The sequence below is a fragment of the Electrophorus electricus genome, chromosome 6 (assembly GCF_041902795.1).
Source record: "Electrophorus electricus isolate QZ-2024a chromosome 6, ASM4190279v1, whole genome shotgun sequence".
NCBI lineage: Eukaryota > Metazoa > Chordata > Actinopteri > Gymnotiformes > Gymnotidae > Electrophorus > Electrophorus electricus.
The window spans coordinates 29,273,589-29,293,255 of record NC_137502.1 but is presented as its reverse complement, the minus strand read 5'-3'; the positions used below and the strand labels follow the sequence as shown (position 1 = coordinate 29,293,255).

General features: G+C 43.0%; 1 protein-coding gene across 3 annotated transcripts in view; it reads left to right on the top strand.

Annotated features, from left to right (window-relative positions):
- The window catches only part of thrb (thyroid hormone receptor beta), an 89,925-nt gene that overhangs the window by 27,069 nt on the left and 43,189 nt on the right, over positions 1-19,667 (top strand). For all 3 annotated transcript variants that reach the window (XM_081716288.1, XM_027024642.3, XM_027024649.3), the window contains exon 3: positions 15,051-15,117. The gene's annotated coding sequence lies outside the window, so the exon portion shown is untranslated. The remainder of the gene's footprint in view (positions 1-15,050; positions 15,118-19,667) is intronic.

The following is a 19,667-nucleotide window of genomic DNA, read 5'->3' as shown; positions in this document are numbered from 1 at the left end:
AGAGGAAAAGGGAGAGAGAAGGGTGCCAAAAGCAGTGTCCATGGTTACGTAACATCCCCAGTGTTTGGGCCGCTGCTCAGCAGGCTGTTCCAGGGCAAGTGGGGCCATCCTCTCTGGGGATGGGAACAAACCCTAACAACAGGCGCTCAGGATGAGCAGGACGGCTGTGCTAGATTGCTACGGAAACACCCAGCTCCTAATTAGTACACAAATAACCAGCAATTCACTAACTCTAAAATGTATAATGTACATTTTGCTATGGTAGGTAGGTAAGTAGGTATTTGTTTCTTTCTTTTAGATTTCGCTTTTCATGTTGTGGCAAAAGACTATGTAAAAATATTCATGTCGGGGGAGGGGTTTAAAAAGAGACACAGAAATTGCACTGATATAAGCAAGAATAACTCATTTAAAATACATACATACATAAACAAATAAACAAACAAATAAATAGACAAGAATTCTGAGGCTTGGCTGGAAATGGCTGAAAACCTGGAATTTGCTCAGCCCGCTATATCTGTAAGCTAAAACTGGGTCACGGCTCTCTGGCTTCAGCAATGGATAAATGTCCACTCAACTCATCCGAAAATATTTGCCATCCAAAAATAAGCTGACGTGGTTTTATAGTTAAGCTTAGCATTGCCAGGTATGCATGATGTGTAACGCTGGTTAAGATTTGCCTAACCATTCGTCTTAAAGTCCACCCAGTCTTCTCTAGTGACAGAATACAGCCCGAGAGCTGCATCATAACAACAGCTTGCACAAGTGTACGCCGCCCTTGGCTCTCTCGTCTGATCGCACAGACTCGCTGGCCTTCTCCTCGTCTCCTTGCCCCGCCCCTTTTCCTCCCCCTCTCAGCTGATGTCTGCCCTCTGTTTGTCTTTTGCTCCCTCATTCCTGTTTGTTTGCCACTCCAGCGTCTCTGTGTATGTGTGCCGGGAAGTAGCGGGAGCAGGAGCCTTGCACTAACCTTCAGGAGCGCCGCCACATTGCCGGCGTTAGGCGTTTTTCCTGCTCACGCCCATTTTAAAGTCATGAAGCGCTTATTAATTGCAAAGTGAGTTAGGTCAGGTGTGTTGGGAGCAGAGAAGATGGTGCAGGGGACAGACAACGCTCCAATCTCCAATCTAAAAGGGGCAAGGATGGAAAGACCTAATTAATATAATTTGTTTTCCATTGCCCTTTAAGTTCAAGCTCTCCTAGATGGACCCTGACCCTGCTTGCATCACTTTCACCATGTAGGTTCTCAACTCTTGTACCCTCATCCTTGTACTTTGTCAAGGGCGCTCAAGCTTATCCGTTTCCAAGGGGTTGATCTGAAGAAGGAATATCGGCTTTCTGATTAGATAGGGATGCCTTCATCTGCGTGTCGCATTATAATAACTTCACTTGTTGCGTCAAACAACTGATCAAGTGACCTCGAGAGAGAACGATTGCATGAAAAATATCCTGCTGTATCAAAAATTAGAACACCAGCTGTTACTGATGTTGGAGCCGACTGTAGAAAGTCATAACTTTATTAATAGTCCAGTGGGTTGGATTTCCAGGAGAGCAATGCACTGTATGCTTATATGCCTTTTTTATTTTTATGATCTGTGGCTCACTGTCAACTGACTCATTGATCTGTAAACAGGCAATTGCACTTTAACTGTTTACTTAATAAAAAAAAAGGAACTTGTCTTTTTTCATCTTTTGAGCACACTATCACAAAAAAAGTATATTTTATAGTATGTCAGAATACCTTCTAAAAGCAATTAGACGTTTTCACCAGAATATCTACTAATAGCAACTGGAAACCTGCCATTACATGCCTCCACAGGCTTTTATTTGGACCATATCATTGGCTGCTCATCAGTTGGTGGTTCATTTTGGAGCCTCTCCCATTCTCAGATACAGACTTGCTACCACTATAAAGTCAAACTCATGAACCAAACACCCACATGGGCAGCTCAGAATGGAATTGCCTCAGTTCTTAGTGCAGTGAGTTGCTAACAAAGAGCAGATGACTAGCCTGCCAGGAGAGCGTCCCTGAGGAGTTGGGAAAACCTGTGTTTTTCATCTTTCTAACCTGGTGGTAGTGGATTGCAGGTCAGTTTTGTTTTTGCCCAATTTACCAGGCAAATGAACTGCTAAAGAGAAATGAAAATTGCACAGTGTCTCTTATGGAAGAATTTAATGCTGTGGAACTGGGTCCCAAAAGGAACACGTTCTTGATACTCAACCCATAATAACTAGTCTCATCCCTTCCTTTTAGCCTCTGGACTCTTGGACAAGCCTTTGGCCAATTGAGCGGGAAGCCTGGAGACTTGCTGTTGTAAGAGGAATAAATCAAGAATTTGAATCTCTCTGTAATTCAGCTGTCCATCTCTTCATGCTTCTAGAATCTCAAGAATTCTCACCCTGGTTTTTATGACTACATGACATCATCCAGTTTATCTGGTTTTGTTTCTAGCTTTCAGGACCTGTAAGCTGATTAGCAATATCAGTTTGTCAATATAATGTTCCACTTTTTGACCTGCAGCATTGCAAATAGGCTTGCTAATAGACTGGCTATGGGGATAGTTGAGGTTATAACGATGCATGAGATGTTGCCCATATGAGGTTGGCTGCCACCTGTCAGTAGTCAAGATCATAGCCAGATATCCAGTATTTGGCACAGGATAGCACTGGAACTATCCATTCAGGGGAGGGTGTTTTTGGAAAAGATCCAAACCACATTCTCTCAGAGGCCTGAAAAGGGTGGAGTTAATTGAGATCTGGTTAGACATTGGGTGAAGGCGCCCAGACACAAGGAGAGGTAAACGTCCCAGTCTAATCACCATACATCAACAGCGGCTCTCCCCAGTGGTCGGCAGGACCATCTGAGAATACAAGTCGGATCTGTTTCCTAGAAAGCCTTTAATACTGTACTCATGAGTGATCTTGTGTTCCTTTTTCCCTTCTGACTTCCTCAGTACCACATGGTGCCTGACTTGTATCCATCTGATCCTTTGACTGTAATGTCTTCCTAGTCACTTCTGTTGCACTTTCACGCTGGTGGGGACAGTATGGTGTGCAGCATGACTGGATTGGCCTGCTGTAATGCATCATCTCCGCTCCGCCATTCCCCTCGCCTCTCCCCTTGGACTGGGACACATCCTGTTGCCTTGCCGTGGAATGTCCTGTTAAGCTATAGCTCCGCCCTGCCTGACATCTCCGCTGCACCTCTCTGGCTTCAGTACACCACCAGGAAGGAGACAGGAAGTCCCCTAAGACAAGCTTTAGAGGTGTGATGCATTTTAAAACTGCATTTGTCGTCGATGTGGTGTGCAGCAAACTGTGGCTTTTAGTAAACCACAAAGGCGTTGCATTAATTAACTGAGTAGCATTTTACCCACTTCCATGTTATGTTGCAGTTATACAGAGCAGACCTGCTTGTGTGTGTGTGAACATTTTATCATAAATGTCTGGTGGCCCCGCGGTAGGGGACTAGCAAGCATACATGGGACAACAAGACTCCAGTGGAGCTTGCCCCATGTAATACTCAGACTTCAATGTTTGCTTGTGTTTAATTTCATTCAGTTTCAGTTCAACCATCAAGCTGAAACACTCTTCACGATCAATGTATATTGAGACATTTAAAAACAGATAAAATGGATGAATTAGCCTTGTGAATTAAATTTTCTCCTGATTTGTTTCAGAATAAATGGAACTAATTCAGTCTGCATGACATACATTAATATACATTCTTCATGTGGACACAGTTATTTGTATAGGCCTACACCATAAAATTAGAAATGTAAAGTTAGCTTACTTCCACAGAGTACGAGTTATTTTCCGCACATAACACCAGCCCAAGGTGTCTACCTGGGCCACATGGCCATGTGTACTAATGGACTTGATACATACTGAAGTTTTCTTAATTTTGAAATATTGCATTGAAGGTTTGCCTCTTATCTGGAAAATAGAACCTTCTCTGTAAAAATGGATCATTTCTTCCTCTTCAGCACCTGTTAGCTGTGGGGTACTGCAGGGCTCTATTTCGTGTCCAATTTTGTTTTTATACATGCCTCCCCTTGGGGCCAAGAGCAAAATTTCCTATCATTGTTATGCAAATGACACATAGCTCTACCTTACACTTAAACCAGGTGATAATGATTCTCTGCATCTCATTTTTGATTGTTTGAAAGACATAACTTGCTGGATGTCAAAGAATTTGCTTAATGTTTGTTTTGTCTTGGTTTAATTTATCATTTATGGCAATCCTGACTCAGAGCCATAGTTAACGATCTGAGGCTATTAACATTTAGTGTACACAACCATGTAAAACATCTTGGTGTTATTTTTGATTCTGCGCTTATGTTTGAGAAGCAAATATACTCTGTTGTGAGAGGTAGCGCCTTTCAACTTAGGAGTATAGCAAAAATAAAAGGTATCCTGTCTGTTAAAGATCTGGAAATGGTTGCCCATGCTCTTGGACTACTGTAACTCATTGTATCTGAAAATCTGTCAGTCTAATCCATCATATTTACAACTGGTACAAAATGCAGCGGGGAGGCTTCTGACTGGTACAAAGAAAAGGGATATTACCCTGTACAAGTATCACCACGCTGGTCACCAGTAAAGTACAAAGTTGAATTTAAATTGTTACTGTTTATTTTAAAAGTTTTGCATGGCTTAACCCGAGCAATATCTCTGACCTCTGATTTCATTCCACCTCATGATCTATACAATCTTCGAGTCAACAGTGCTTAGCCACACTCTAGGATGAGGTTTAAAGGTGACTGAGCTTTTTCTGTTGCTGCCCCAAGACTCTGGAATAATCTTCCTCTTTTTTTTTTTTTAGAAAGGAATCCTCCACAGTAGATGCTTTTACATCAGACTGAAAGACTCACTTTTTCCCCTCAGGCATTCGAGTCTTTTTAAAAACTCAGTAATCAGTTTTGTCCTCATTTATTCTGTCCTACTATTGTAGCTTTACTACCATGTTTTTATTACACTGGTTATATTGTGTGTATGTTGATTCCTTGTTGAATGCATTGTGCATTTTTTAATAGTTTGTATTGGTTTACTTTTAATTGATATTATTGTGCAGCACTTTGGCTGACACTTGTCTTGTATAAGTACTATAGAAATAAAGGTAACTTGACAATGTGTGGAGTTTATTATACAGCCTGCCACAGGCTACATTCTGCTTCACATCTCTCTGATTATATATTAGAAATTTTGAGAATCTTTGGGGTAATTTGGGAAGATATCATTTCATGCAAGCTACTAGCTTGCTAATATCTAAATTAAGAGAAATGCCAACAGCAATAACGATAATAGTAGTTATAAAAGCAACATCAGTGATGCCAGTTCGACAACCTTTCTTGTTAAGAAATATGCTATTAATACACCACTGTCCAACAGGCGGCCTCGGTGTTGGTAGTCGGTGTTACTTTACGAACAGGCTGAATTGTACTAGAAATAGCAATTTACCCCAACAGGGTATGGCTGCAGAGTGCGAACTACGAGCCATATGCCCTCTATGTCACTGAAATCTCTCAAGTTACCCAACTTCCTTGTCTGGTGGTGTGTGGGAAAATATCGGATGAGCGCTGCTTTGCTTCCCGACTCCTGCAGCGTCCGGTTTCAATAATCGCGACGTCTGTGATACGCTAATGAAGTGACGTTGGAGCGATCTCGAGGTCGGGTCACTGGGCAATGGTGAGGAGTGATGTGATGTCTGCGATAAAGACTCTGCGGCTGGTTCAGCCCGGAAAAACGATCTGCTACCGGTCGCGTTCAAGCAGAACACGTGCTATACACGCACAGGCGCAGAGAGATTGTGTAGCTGCTTGTGCGCAGAGTTCGGGCTACCAGCAGACGTCCTCAGTCAATTACCCTCTCTGTAGTGGAGCGGAGCAAAGCTGCCAGTACTTACAGTTCACGTTCGCTAAAACAAACGGCAAATGTGACCCGTACCCGCCAGCTGCAGCGTTAAGAGCTGCTGCGTTTTATACGATTTATTGTTTGCATAATTGGTTTTACTCGAGCTGTAGTATTTTTGGATGCCTACATGGTTGTTGTTGTTGTTAGTAATTAGTCTGATACTATACTGTCTCCCATATTACATCTACAGCCTTTTGGACCTGATTGAGTTAATCAAGGCCTGCTTGTAGTGGCTGAATGCTGGGAGTGTGTAGTTTCCATATGACTGAGATTAAAATGAAATGCTCCGTCCCAAATAGTGTAATATTCTAATGTTGGCTGCACATATGCGGATGCAAGACAATTGTGTGAAGTCTGTCAACATAAGCCGATGTGAGGAAACCGCCAGAATTTCCTGTGCAGGTTTGACACACACATCTATCTATCTATCTATCTAGTTCAGTGTCGGTGTCATTGTGTTTGCACGCCATGCATAGCTATGCCATTAGTGTCGGTGTTTCTTCAGGGCAGTGTGAGTATAGCCAGCACTGAAAAGCGAGGCCAGACAAGGTTAATCCCAACAATACCACAGCCCCTCTGCATAGCACCACTGCTTATATTTTTCTCCCTCGCTTGCTCCTGTTCTCTGCTCTCTCTCTTTCTCCCTCGCTCTCTCTTTTTACATGTAGCTCCCTTCGCCTCCCCTCTCTCTTTCTGCCTGCTCTCTTCTTCTACTCCCTCCCCATTCATCCTTTCATTTTCAGCTCATCTGTCTCTTATCTTCCCCAACAACCCTGAGGCTCGCTCCATCAGCCTTTCAGCACTGAAAAAGCCTGTTTTGTGCCACACTGACGGGGAGTGATGACAGTCTTGTGTGCTATTTTGAGGCGCACACACGCAGACATGCTGATGGGGTAATTTGGCTCGTGGCTCACGATGGTAAGAGAAGAAGATAGCGAGGCCCAGCCCTGCCCTATTTCTGCTTTTATAATGTCTCATGGACATGACAGGAGGCCAATCATGTGACCCTCTAAAAATAGACCCAACATTTTCCGTACGAACATGGGAGCCTCCGTTTTATTTCCATGCTTGCTTGTTAGAAGCCGTTTCCCAGCTATTTCTCACGTGTGCGGCTCATCTGTTGGGATGCAGTTTTCCGAGCTCCACACTGCCTCATTCATTCATTCTCTCTCCCTCGGTCTCTTTCTCTCTTTTCTTTCCCACTTTATTGGATCCTTTCTGTCCTTCGTAACCACTCATTTGCATGCACCTCATACAGTCTCTCACCATAAGTGTTGCATTTAATTTCTCCCTTATCATCCCTCTCTCTGCTCCTCTAGCTTTTCACTCCATTATTTCTTGCTCTCTCCCTTTTTCCCATCTCTGCGTTGTTCCACAGTATCCCTTTGCACATCCTGAGTTGTAGCGATGCAGTGGGGACGTTGTCAGTACGTCACAGATGCAGGGGCATGATAAGTGAGGCCCTGGGAAGCGAGGCCATGCGTGGACCAATGGGCAGATTGCCCCCGCCCCCCCTGCCCTAGACTGCCTCGCATGGCATCATCCTTCATATGAATGCCCCATCCCGTCTGACCCACCTACGCAAACTCAGTCTTATCTTTGTCATTTTTGTGTTTACGGTTTTCACAGAATGTCTCCTATTACCACCGCGTTAACAGTGTTGCTTTTGGTGGAGGCAAGCAAACAGCTGAAGGGATTGTGTGTGTGTGTGTGTGTGCGCGCGCACGCATTTAACAGCAAATCTTGTCCTCAGCTGACCCACCCGTTTGCTAGCGTAGCAGCTAGCTGATTGGCTGGTTTGGGAGAGATTTGGGGTGAGGGTGGGGGCATGTACAGAGGAAGACAGATTGCCAGACAGAGAGAGGGAGAGAAGGAAGGTGGGTGGCTCAGCGGGGGGGGGGCTCATTTAGGATCTGCTTATGTTCGTCACTGTCATAGTGCTTTGTGTTTCTGCAGTATATGAACAATTTCGAGTAGCTCTGCAGGAGCGCACGCACCCTGACGTTGAGCGTCAGCCCTCACTGGCCCTCTCCCGTCTCTGCACAATTATCTCCGCACTGACGTACTGCATCAACGGGCAACTGGGCCAGGCAGCAAGATTCTCTTTCAGATGCTCCATCTACCACCTGGTCTTTTATCTTATGTTGCACTTTTGATTTTAGGAGGGCGATCAACAGAGACATGGCACGCTGGAAGGCGCGTGGGGTTACACACTCACTCGGCTGCCTGTGCTCTTATTCCACTTCACAGCGATTATTTTCTTGAAAGGATTATTGTAAGAGACCTCAAGGAAAGCTAGAGGAAAGTAGAGAATTAAGTAGAATGGCAGTGCACTGAACAGGGTTTGATGTTACTAAACCATTGCCAGACAAGGAATCTAACCAGCTACGGAATGCTCTTTAAAATAATTTAGCATTAGCTGGCTAATGACAAATTACAGTCATGTGCTATATACTGATGAACTTTAGAAAAGCAGTGAAGTAAGTTAAATCTCATCATGTATTTCACTTATTTTCCCAAAGAATAATATGCTAGTTACCTAACCTACCTATCAATGTTATTCCATGTGATTCTTACCCTTTTAAATGGGGCAGGCAGTGGTGATATAGAAGTGTTTCAGTATCAGCTTCAGTAAATATCATTAGAAAGAAGTTGAGATATACTGGTGTTTGTGATCATACTCTGTAGCAATTTTGCAAGTGTTCACTATCTAGTTACTAAAATGAGAACTAATTATTTTTTAGAACTGAGAACTGATTTTAAAAGGATTTTTCAAGACTTGGGCTTCCACTATTTATGCAGATGGAGAGATTTAGCACCGTTACTACTCTTGCTTGGACAGCGTCCTAGAAAGATCAGTGCAAAGGCACACTGAATTTACAACCATTAGCTGACACCCTAGCTGCCCTATGGTGGTAACGAAGGCCCCTGTTTGCCTCGAGTGGCATCGAACCATCCTACCTAGAGTGGCAGTTCAAAATGCACTGTCATATCTTGAAATTCATAACCTGTGTTCATATATCTACTGCAGTAAAAATACTAATCAAGAGTGACATTCCTGGGTGGTTACCGCAGAAACCACTGATCTCCCAAAACATGACTGTCCAAAGTTGGCTAAATACCTCTTGGATGCGATACAGCACTACGTAGAGCAATCTTCTGTGGACAGATTGACTAAGAATTTTAGATAATATACCCAGTGTTATATTTGGGACAAACAAAACTCTCCACAGCTACATCAATATGTCATCTCCACCATGAAGCATGTCTGAGGGAGCATGAGAATGTTTAGTCGGTTAGATGCCGGGGGGGGGGGGGGGGTTCATTTTTTTGAGGCACCCGTAAATTCAGGTCGAATCAGGAAATTGTACAGCAGAATGTTAGGGTCTCTGTTTGTGATCTGAACCACACAAGAGGTTTCCTCACAAAATGGCACCGTTACTGAAAACACCCAAGAAGGTCAACTAGAATGGCTCAAACAGAAGGACTGTAGAATGTACAAGTCAGAACTCTGCCGTGGCATGATCTGAAGCACACCTTTCAAGCAAGATGTGCCAGGAATGTAGAGAAAGGATCTCCAATCCTCTTCTCAGAGACCTACCTTCCTGTAGCGTTTGCTTCTAAATCAAACTTAACATACCTGTTTCACCTAATTCATGTTTTCAAAGCTCCTCAATTGGCTGAGTCAGGTGTATAAGATGTGGTCTTCACTGGAAAGAGTGCTACCACACAAGAAATGGCTGTGCAGCTGACGAAACTGTTTGGCTGAGACTACTACAAATAAAGGTAGATCCATTTCAGTTAGCAGAGATGTGATGTTATAAAATGCTGGGTGTTTTGCAGATAATTCTTGCAGACATTGTTGACTGACAACAATAGTGCTTTTCACCAAGACGGTTTGAATGACTGTGTACTACCATATAAATAGAACACCTGGTTGTATAGGCATTTAGAAGCTGGAGCACTAATGTACAGCCATAGATGTCTGAATGAGGTTTGATGACCTTGGCTAGTGCGGCTGAGAGGTTGAATCCCTGGGAGTCTTGTCACAGACATGGACAATGGTGCACTTTAAACATTTAAACTCCAATCCAAACATACCTTTTAGCTAAAAGATAGCTCTGTCTTTCTTAAATGAATGACACATTGATGATGAATGGTCTCATGGATAAATGTTTTTGCATTTTATTAAGTACAACACTATGTTGTGTGTCGTATAGTACAGTGTGTAATATAGTGCAGTGTGTGTAGTATAGTACATTGTAATGTAGTGCAGTGTGTGTAATATAGTAGTGTGTGTGTATTTAATATAGTGCAGTATGTGTAATATAGTGCACTGTGTGTGATAGTGTGTAATATTGTGCAGTTAATGTAATATTAGTGTGTAATATCGGCGTGTGTAGTATAATGCAGTGTTTGTAATATAGTACAGTGTGTATAGTACAGTGTGTGGTGTAACTGTAACCAATAGTGATGCCCTGGTTGTTTTCACAGCGTGGTAAAAAAGTAAGTATACAGTTTAGTACAACAGAGATTGGTAATGCTCAGGTTTACAAAGAGACTGAGGAAAAAATAAAATTGAATAACAATATCCTGGTGACTCAGGCAGTACTGGGTTTAGCCGAGTCTTCGGCCAGGCTCTCCTGCTGTCAGAACCGCTGAGTTAACTTTGTCAACTACAGGCTACTGTCTGTCAAATGGAGCTAAAGGCATTGTTTTTGAACACAGGACCTGGTTGAGTTATCAGGTTCACTATGAAATAATAACAAACATGGTACCAGGTGGACTCGGGTGGCGTACTTGTGTGGCGTTGCAACGTATTGAAAGATCCCAAGTTTCATTCCGAGATGCTAAAACCTTCCATAGCTAGGAGCTCAGGAGTGCCCGATTGGCCGTGTCCTTATTGGGTGTGAAGGATGGCATAATCCCTCTCTCCCTGTCAGTCATGTTTTGGTATTTCCCATTCAGTGCTCTGGCCCAGGCATACTCAAATGTGTGAGTAACAACTCCAAAAGATGCTGTATCTAGTGGAGGAAGTGATCCCACCCTCCCTGAGGCGGGTAGAGGCTTAGGGCATAGACCTATGTAGCAATAGGTGGCACTAGAATAACATTTAGGAGGGAAAAAATTAAATGAAGTGAATCAGGGTAAGTAATCCATGGGGATTGTGTTTTGATTGTGTTTTGATTGTTTTGTTTTGATGTATTGATTGTGATGCTGAAAAGTAAAAGGAGCCAATTACAGCATTAATTAAATGTCAGAATGATGTAAGCAAGCCAAAGTGGCGTGATTTAGACTGGGGCTTAGCTTCAATGAATTATGTTAGCTGATCATGTGTAGAACAATTTAGGAAACAATTTGGTTGTTTCATTTTGCTTACTTTCAGTTGCAATAGAAAAGAATGTGCAAAACTGGTAGACATTGTAGGAGATTATAGTGATTCAGAGTCAGGTTTGCCTTCGGGCAAAAGTTCAGGGAAGCGTCTGTTTTAAAATGTGCTCTATGTGAATAATTGAACAGCAATTTATCAGTAATGTTGATTGAGTGTTGACTTAAATGTTGGGACATAACTCTTACATCGCAGCACATAAGAGTCTTTGTTTTCAATAATATTGATTTTCCTTAGGCCAAACTAACAATGTAAGCTTCTTTATGAAAGGTGATTGTTGAACGTGGCCATAGAAACAGAGAAAAAGCCTTTTTATACTCACAAGCTGCAGTTTTCTTGTTGTAGGTATTGTAGCTCTAGTAAAGTTTTTGGCCCCTTGCTTCTGATGAGTGCCAGAGCAAGGGTCATTGTTTTGCACTGTGGGTTACTTTCTGCTAAAAAGGCACTTTTGGAAGCACAACTTTGGCTTTCCTTTTGCGATGCCAAAAGCTCCAGCTGAGCCTTGGCTCACCTGCATTCACTGACCTTGCTGTCCAAAGCAGGCTGATGGCTAGCTGGGAAACTGTGGAGCAGCTGGTGTCCATGGCTAAATCGCTACTGCAGGCAGGCTTGATGCCAAGCACCAAGCTGTTGGTGGATGTTATGTGGAAGATCTCTTTGGGTTAATAAGCTATAGGCTACCTTGAGTTACTCTGAAGTTATCCTTTTCTGATTGTTGTTGACAGAAACTGTTAACATAAAGGCATTTTCCACTTACATCAGTGATGTAATTCAGTAGTGATTGGATATTGCAACAAAATCACAGTATCTAAGCACATTTCAAATCATGCATATTAGTGCTGAATTGATCCACTGGGTTCCAGAAGCTGTTAGAGAGGAAAGCATATCCAAACTCTATTGTATATGGTAAAGGAAATCTAACTGCATGGAGTGGTGCAGAATTAACTTAAGTGTAAACAACAACTGCTTAAGTGCTTATCTTGTACATTCTGTCAGTATATCAATATCTGAGAATGCAGTTCACACACCTAGAAATGTTTCCTACCATTTACTGCCCGAAGTTTCTTAAGTGTACTCATAGCTGCAGCCTGATCCTCTCTCTGATGAAATACTCTGATTTCATTCTAGCATCATGTGATTTTTGTATTTCAAGCCAACATGCATTTTGCATGGTGCTGATATGGGATTTCCACAGCTACTGGTCTGACACAAGTTGTTTTCCATGGTACTTTATTGGCAATGTTTTGGGATATAAACTTTGTCAAAAGTCCCATACCAGTGCCTACCCCACATCATGTTTTGGTCCAGCATGTGACACGGGGGTTAGTAAGGTCTCTTCAAGTGGCCTCAGCCACTTTAGTCTTCCTGTCAATGCTTTGGAGACTCGGTTGCATACCCGTGCCGGCCATCTGTACTCTGGCCAAAAAAAATCAAGGGAATCGTTCGTGGTTCCCAGGACAGGAAGAAGGCCTCACTGGGCCACCTGTAGCCAGCGGTGTGGCATACTTCCTCGCAGCCGTAGCCCAGCCAAAACCTCGTCCAAACCCAGCCGAAAGGCAGCTGCATTTGCCAGATGAAACTGTGACTCAGTCGCTCGGGTTTTGTGTTGCATTCGTTCAGCTGCTAAACGAAGCGTGTTTATCCTTCAGCAAAGCTATCTTGTCTGAGGTCAAAAAAGAAAAGCAGTCAAAGAGTCTGTGAAGGAAGCGTTGGGCTTTGAGACAGACAGAGCTTCCTAAGATTCTCCTTAGTGTGCCTGTAAACAGAACGTATGAAAGCAACATTATAAGCTCTTTTCTTTGTGCACTGGCCTCACCCGCTCAAAGTACTAATGAGTTCATGAGAAAAGGGATGCCAAATATTGTGTTCAGCCTTCCAGATATAACTCAATCACCATGGCAACTGTTCGCAAGGAGAGGAGAGAGGCTGGCAAACTAGTGGGGAGACACCCACGAGCCCCCATTCAAACCACCAGCACCTCTGTTCAAAGCATTTACAAAAACCCCGTCTGAGACTGCCCAAGCCCTGGGCTGTGGGCAACACAGAAATGAAACCTGTGTGAGAGGCAGAGTGCCATCTAACATCTCTTCGAACATTAAGGTGTTGTGACATTGGTCACTGTGATTTGTATCGGTGCTTCATCGCTCTACAGGTGATTGCCTGGCTGTTTTAATATGTTTTTAATAACCCGGTTTTTAGTATATAGAACTAGGAATTAGTCAAGAAATGTTGTTGTTGTTTTTTTTTTGGATGTTTCTCATAACTTTTTTGGCCACCCTGTACTAATTGGGCTGTGTTATAGATATATTTATGCCTTTGAATCTATCGTCCTTACACAATTACACAACGGGGAGAAAATGAGGACAACACGGAACAGTCTGGCCATTGTAGATAATGGAAACCTCGATGAATAAGTCAAGTTATCAAATAGTTGTTTTTCCTTTCCCCTGCTAACTCACATGCACCATCTCTCTCTTCTCTCTTCTACTCCTCACGCCCACATTCTTCAACCCCTTGTTTATGCCCATGTGTTTTTCATCGCCTCAGACCTCAAAGCCTTAATAGTCCCACAGCCCCCTAATATATTTACATTTGATACAGACCTCATCAGTTAAATGACACCCCCCCCCCCCCCCAGACGATTCAATGTTGCAAACCAACTTTGATTTTATGGGTTTGCTACGTACCCAGTTGCATGACTTGTTAAGTGGAGTGATCCTCATGTTATTTGTATAACAAGCTCAAGTGCTGATAATCACGCAAGAAGCACATTTAGTTGCTTGGAGCTAGCTGTGTTCAGTAGGTATGTTTGTAAAAATCCCTGCTACATCTTACAATGTCTTATAAACTGTAGCACTTACGGCTAAGCCTCTAGGTCAGTAATTGGCATCAGTCCTACATGTCCTTTAACTCCAGCCATGTTCTCAGCAGGATCTGAGCCTGGACCTTCACTGCACACTTAACAGCTCTTGCCCGTTGCTCATTCTTTTTTTTTTGACATGCAGAGGCGCAGGGTTGCGTCATACCTCCATGTCGACTGTGAGCGCACTTCCCCACTGACTTTACATCTTGAGAGCTGGCTGCAGAGTTGTGTTACGACCCTCAGCACTTCTCACAGTGTCATAAGTCTCCTTGCTTTTAATGGGACCTTCAGCTGAAGTCCCCACTACAGCTGGATAAGGGGCCTAGGATGCATCCTTGTGGGACTACTCCTCTTCCCCTGCTGGGAGCAGTGGTGATTGTTTTATGCTGAGCATGACTTAACGCTTGCTAGTGCAGCTTTGCGAAGAAGTGGAGCAGAGGGTCTCTCTAACTAGCACTCTGGCCGCCTCTAAGTCCTATGATGAGTAAGGCAGCGCTGCAAACCCTCTATCTCAATAGTTGTTTTTTTTTTCTTCTTCATTTAAATCTCACAGTATATGGAGCAAAAACTTAAGACAAATTATATACTTGCATATATGATGATGTACAGACATTTCATAACATACAGTATGCCAGTGTGCAGTATCCTCAGCCCCAGCTGTGGGCATGTTATTTTGTTTCCTCTCTTTCAACCATCTGTTGTAATGGAAAAGAAGATGTACATTATGTTGTTGTTGTTGTTGTTGTTGTTACCAGTGTTGCTGTGCTAACAGCTTCCTGGAAGAGGACTACAGAGGATCCGAGGATTGTGGGACCTGTCATTGTCATAGATATAAAGAAGAGCTATGTACTAAACTCAGGTTCTCTTACTTCCTCTTCTCCATTGTAGGTTTTCACGTGTGTGGGGACCAGTGCTCCTTAATCCTGGCAGGACTGAAGGTTTCAAGCTCTGTCCGGTAAGAACAGTTTGCATTATGTTCACTCTTTTCCGTATGACTCAGTGCAGACTGTTTACATCTGACTGTCTGCTGCGATTGCTCAGCATTTGCCCTCCCATCTCTTATGCATTGGTTCTGCATTGAGATGCTGATCCAGAATCACTTGGCCTTTGCTCAGTTGTGACATTAGCGGTTAGAAGCCTAAAGGATGTACTGACTCCGAGTCAGAGCTAAGATATAACCCACACCGGCAAACAGGCTCTCAGCTTGGAAAGCTGGGGAGTGGATCCAACGTGATGGACGAATTCTGTATGAGTCATCCCTCGGAGCATGCAGTGCCATGGGGAGCTCAAATATGGCTGCTGGCTCTCAGACAAACAACGCCAGTGAAAACCATCATCATTGTAGAGGACTGATCAAATCTCATTTATTACAATACCATTACTGCCCTCATATATATATATGGATGGATGGAGGGAGAGATATATAATATATATATTATATATATATATATATATATATATATATATTTTTTTTTTTATTATTATTTATTTATTTATTTTTGATTATCGAAGGTGTAATATAAAGCTGTGTGTGTGTCTTGTGTTCATCTATAAGATCCTGCATTTATGAGGAAATCTACAGTATGTGGAGAATTTGGTCAAGAGACCATGACAGAGGAGTTGAGAAACTATTTTGAGAAGTCTCCATAAGTCACACGTTAACTTGCAGCAAAACCTTCAGAGCTGAGAATGCAAGAGATGACACTTCTGCATCTGTATAAAATTTTCATGAAAAGTTTAGTACCTAATAGTTCCTGTGTCCTTTCCACAGATTCGGACAAAGTGTGTTTCTGGAAGACACAGGTCCTTTTTTGTGCAGAATCCTTTTAAAATCATTCTGAAGTGCATGGGGTCTACATCTGCCAATTGCGGAGATTGCTTTAGGGGGAGTCAGCCAAGAGGAGCACTCAAGGGAAAGCAGAGAGATCAGCATTCACTTTCTCCGCGAGATATCATCTTAATCAACTTAATATTTAAAATCGGCAACCTGATTAGAGCGAAATGCTGGTGGTCATTTAGATATTAAGCTCCTAGAAAGACCCATTTGTGTTATAATGTGCTTTCTGGGGACAGATTTTATTCTGGGGCCTTGTTTTTGCATGTTTGCCCCTGGTGACATGGGCCAACAGCGTAACGCGATAAGTGAAGCGAGGGCATGCGAACGATGTCAGCCGGTTTACTCCTTTGTCAGATGCATTCTTTTAATGAAAACACCATCTGCCAACCCTCATTGCCGGCACCCTGTTGCCATGTCAGTGTGCCCATATTAAATACCATGATCTGTTCTTGGCCCTGCGAATTAACTAATTGCACAGATTGTGAGCGCCTCCGCGTGCGCCCGTTCACCGACAAGATTCGTCGTTGCCGTTCAGAGACTCAGACTCGTCATTCCCGTCATTCCCAGGGGGTCGGAGTGGAAGGGACACTGCCATTGCCACAGGCTTAGGTAAAGGGCGGGATGGCCTAGCAGAGAACGTCTGGTCTTAGGAGGCTAATTTGATTAGCAGGACTGTGACTCTTATTGTAGATAAAGTGTGTGTGGGGGTTTGGAGGCTCTAATGCACTGCGTGATACTCTCCTGGCATCAGGCTGGTACGCATTGCCCTAAAGCAGAGCCACTCTTGCAGTGTCTCACTGTAATTTGGCTTAATGTGTGTGTGTGGGGTGGGGGGTGGGGGGGACTCGATTCAGTGAGGACAGACCACAAACTCATAAAATCAAAGATGGCTCCTTTAACAACCCCAGTGGGACTATTTTATGGAGAATTTGCACAAAGGAAATGATTAGCTTGGAGTTGGAGTTGGCTGGTGAAGTGCTTACAAGTGGGCGTGGACTGTGTCCTCTGGCCGCGACCAGCGTCTCCCGTGTCCGAAGCATTATCTGGAACGAGTGCGGTAAACAGAGACCCAAGGAGCTCATAAGGAGTGAATGTGAGTTCTGCTTGCCTTGTTGACCTTGAAGTAGAGTTTAACCAATGTCCTGGGGAGGCAGTTCAGGTGTCTTTCCTTCATGTCGGCCAGCTGGGTGCGGTTAGCACGCCATGTCCTCTTCCTGCTTGGCCTGTCCTGGTCCAGAATGTTGATGCTGAGCTCTGCTGGCCAGAGAGTTTCAGCACCCTGGAGAGTGTCCAGCCACCCTGGGGACGAGACCGATTCCCTGCCACTGAGATGATGGCTCTGTCTACCATCACAGTAGGGCTGCCTGCTTTGTTGTCACCACAAGCCCTTGTCATTAAGACCGCACGTTATATTCAGCGGTTCTGGGACAGGCACCACTTATAACCGGTCTGACCGGACACCGGGTCATTCGGTTCTGATGGATGGCAGACCCCTACTTTATTATCATTGATCGTCTCAGTTGATCAATGAGCACTTCCTGCTCTTGAGTCCTCTGACTCTGTCTCTCTCTTTTGCTTTCTCTTTTCCTACTTCTCTCTCTAGCTTGTAGTGTCTTCTCACGTATAACTCAGTTATTCACCACCTTGCTTTAATTGGTCACACAAGCCCAGACCTCTTGAGTGAGTTAATTGGTAGAGTGCAGCACTCAGGAGAATGAGAGAAAAGTGTGTGTGTGTGTGTGTGTGTATATGTGTGTGTGTGTGTGTGTGTGTGTGTGTGTGTGTGTGTGTGTGTGCTTGTTACCAGTTGGTACCTGGAGCCTTCTCCCATAACTCCCTAGCCCACACTGGCCTGCAGGGAGCAGTAATGCTCTCGCACCAATAATGCTCTCCCCACAATCTCCGAATATATAGGCCAGCAACGCATAACAAACCTGTGTATACCAGATGAATAATGGAAGCAGAGTTGTTGATGCTTATTGATGTTCTGTGTTGTGTGGTGGTCTTAGCTTTAGGTTTTAGCTTGTTCCGTGTCGTGTATAAGGTTTACTACGCAATACTGTGTAGTGAAGACTACATACATGCATAGTCTGAGTGAGCAGAAGGAGTATTCTCTTTATGATCTATATTTTATATGTAGGAATTTCAGTATCTCACCTCAAATCATCTATCTCAGTTTGAAAAGACAGTTAAGCTAATGTGTTTTGAAGTTGCTTTGGTTATGGCCAGAAACATTAGAACTGCAGTTAACTAGAGTTTTTTTATGTAGAGTGTGTCAACTCTAGTTGCTGGACTATAAAATGACATCTAGCCATATTTAATATCATAGACTAAAGAATTTGGTCACTGGCAAATGAGTACTTTTTCTTGCTGAGAGCGGAGTGTTCACTTTGATATCTCTGCCTGTGTGTGTTTGCACATATGCCAACGCAGAGATATCATGATGTCATACTCTGCCACACAAGCCAGTGTCCTGTGGCCGACAGCAAGAGTCACTTAGTGGCTGTGGAGGATGGGCAGCTGCCCAAAATTACTAAGGTGTTCCTGTAAGTCTTTAGAAAAATTAATCCAAAGTTCTCTGCCAGAATAAATGTTTTTTATCTCAATTTGAAGGGTTATATATATATATGCGTGTGTGTGTGTGTGTGTGTGTGTGTGTGTGTGTGTGCGTGTGTGTGTGTGTGTGTGTTTCAGAGAGAATATTGTGTCTGAGAGGAAGTTTCAGTAGAAGATTTATTTGCCTGTTTATTCTAAAGAATAAAACCTTAACTGGTCACACCTATAAAACACTCCTCAGCTTTGGCTAATGTAATTCTCTAAAGACAATAATTGATGATAAGTCTTTAAAGGGAATAAGAGCAGATAAATCTAAAGATGATCAAATTCTTATCTGAATTATTCTCACAGCCACCAAATGTTGTGGTCTGTATAATTCATTGCTCCATCCCCATCACCTCTGTAGCTATAATGCCCTTTTTCCTGTTCCGCAGGATGTACTACACCATTTCATCATTTTTAAACAGCACTCCTGCCCTCAGTGACCTCAAAGGTAGACGATGTTGTGAATGTTTCACACTGTGGAAAGGTCGACTACACTTGCTAATATCTTTCCTCATGTGAAATCACTCTTGAGCAACAGGTGAGGTGAGAATGAGTGAAAGAGGAGCAATGTGTTTGTAACTGAGAGGATCCACACACAATGCGATCTTATATTATTGGTATTCTTTTGAATGCACAGTACTTCCCAGATTTGCCCAATGGAGGATGGGTTCCCTTTTGAATCTGGTCCTTCTGGTGTTTCTCCTGTCGACCAAGGGAGTTTTCCTTTTTATTTATTTATTTGTTTGTTTGTTTTAATTTATGGCTTTTAGCTGATGCTTTTGTTCCTTGCTGCTGTCGCCTTTGGACTTTTGTAGAGGCCTATACCTGGTTCCTGTAAGGCTGGTTCGAGACAATGTCTGTTAAAAGCAATATATAAATAAAATTGGATTTAACTGAATTTGTATTTTAGATATTATAATGAATTTCTAGGCCATCCATAAGTGACTTTAAAATGCAAAAATTATTATATAGTTCATTTTTAATTAGCAAAACAATTATTTTTCAACCTAATTTATACAGGGAAAGTTTATTACTCAGTTTTAGCTCTACACCAACAGTAAAAAATA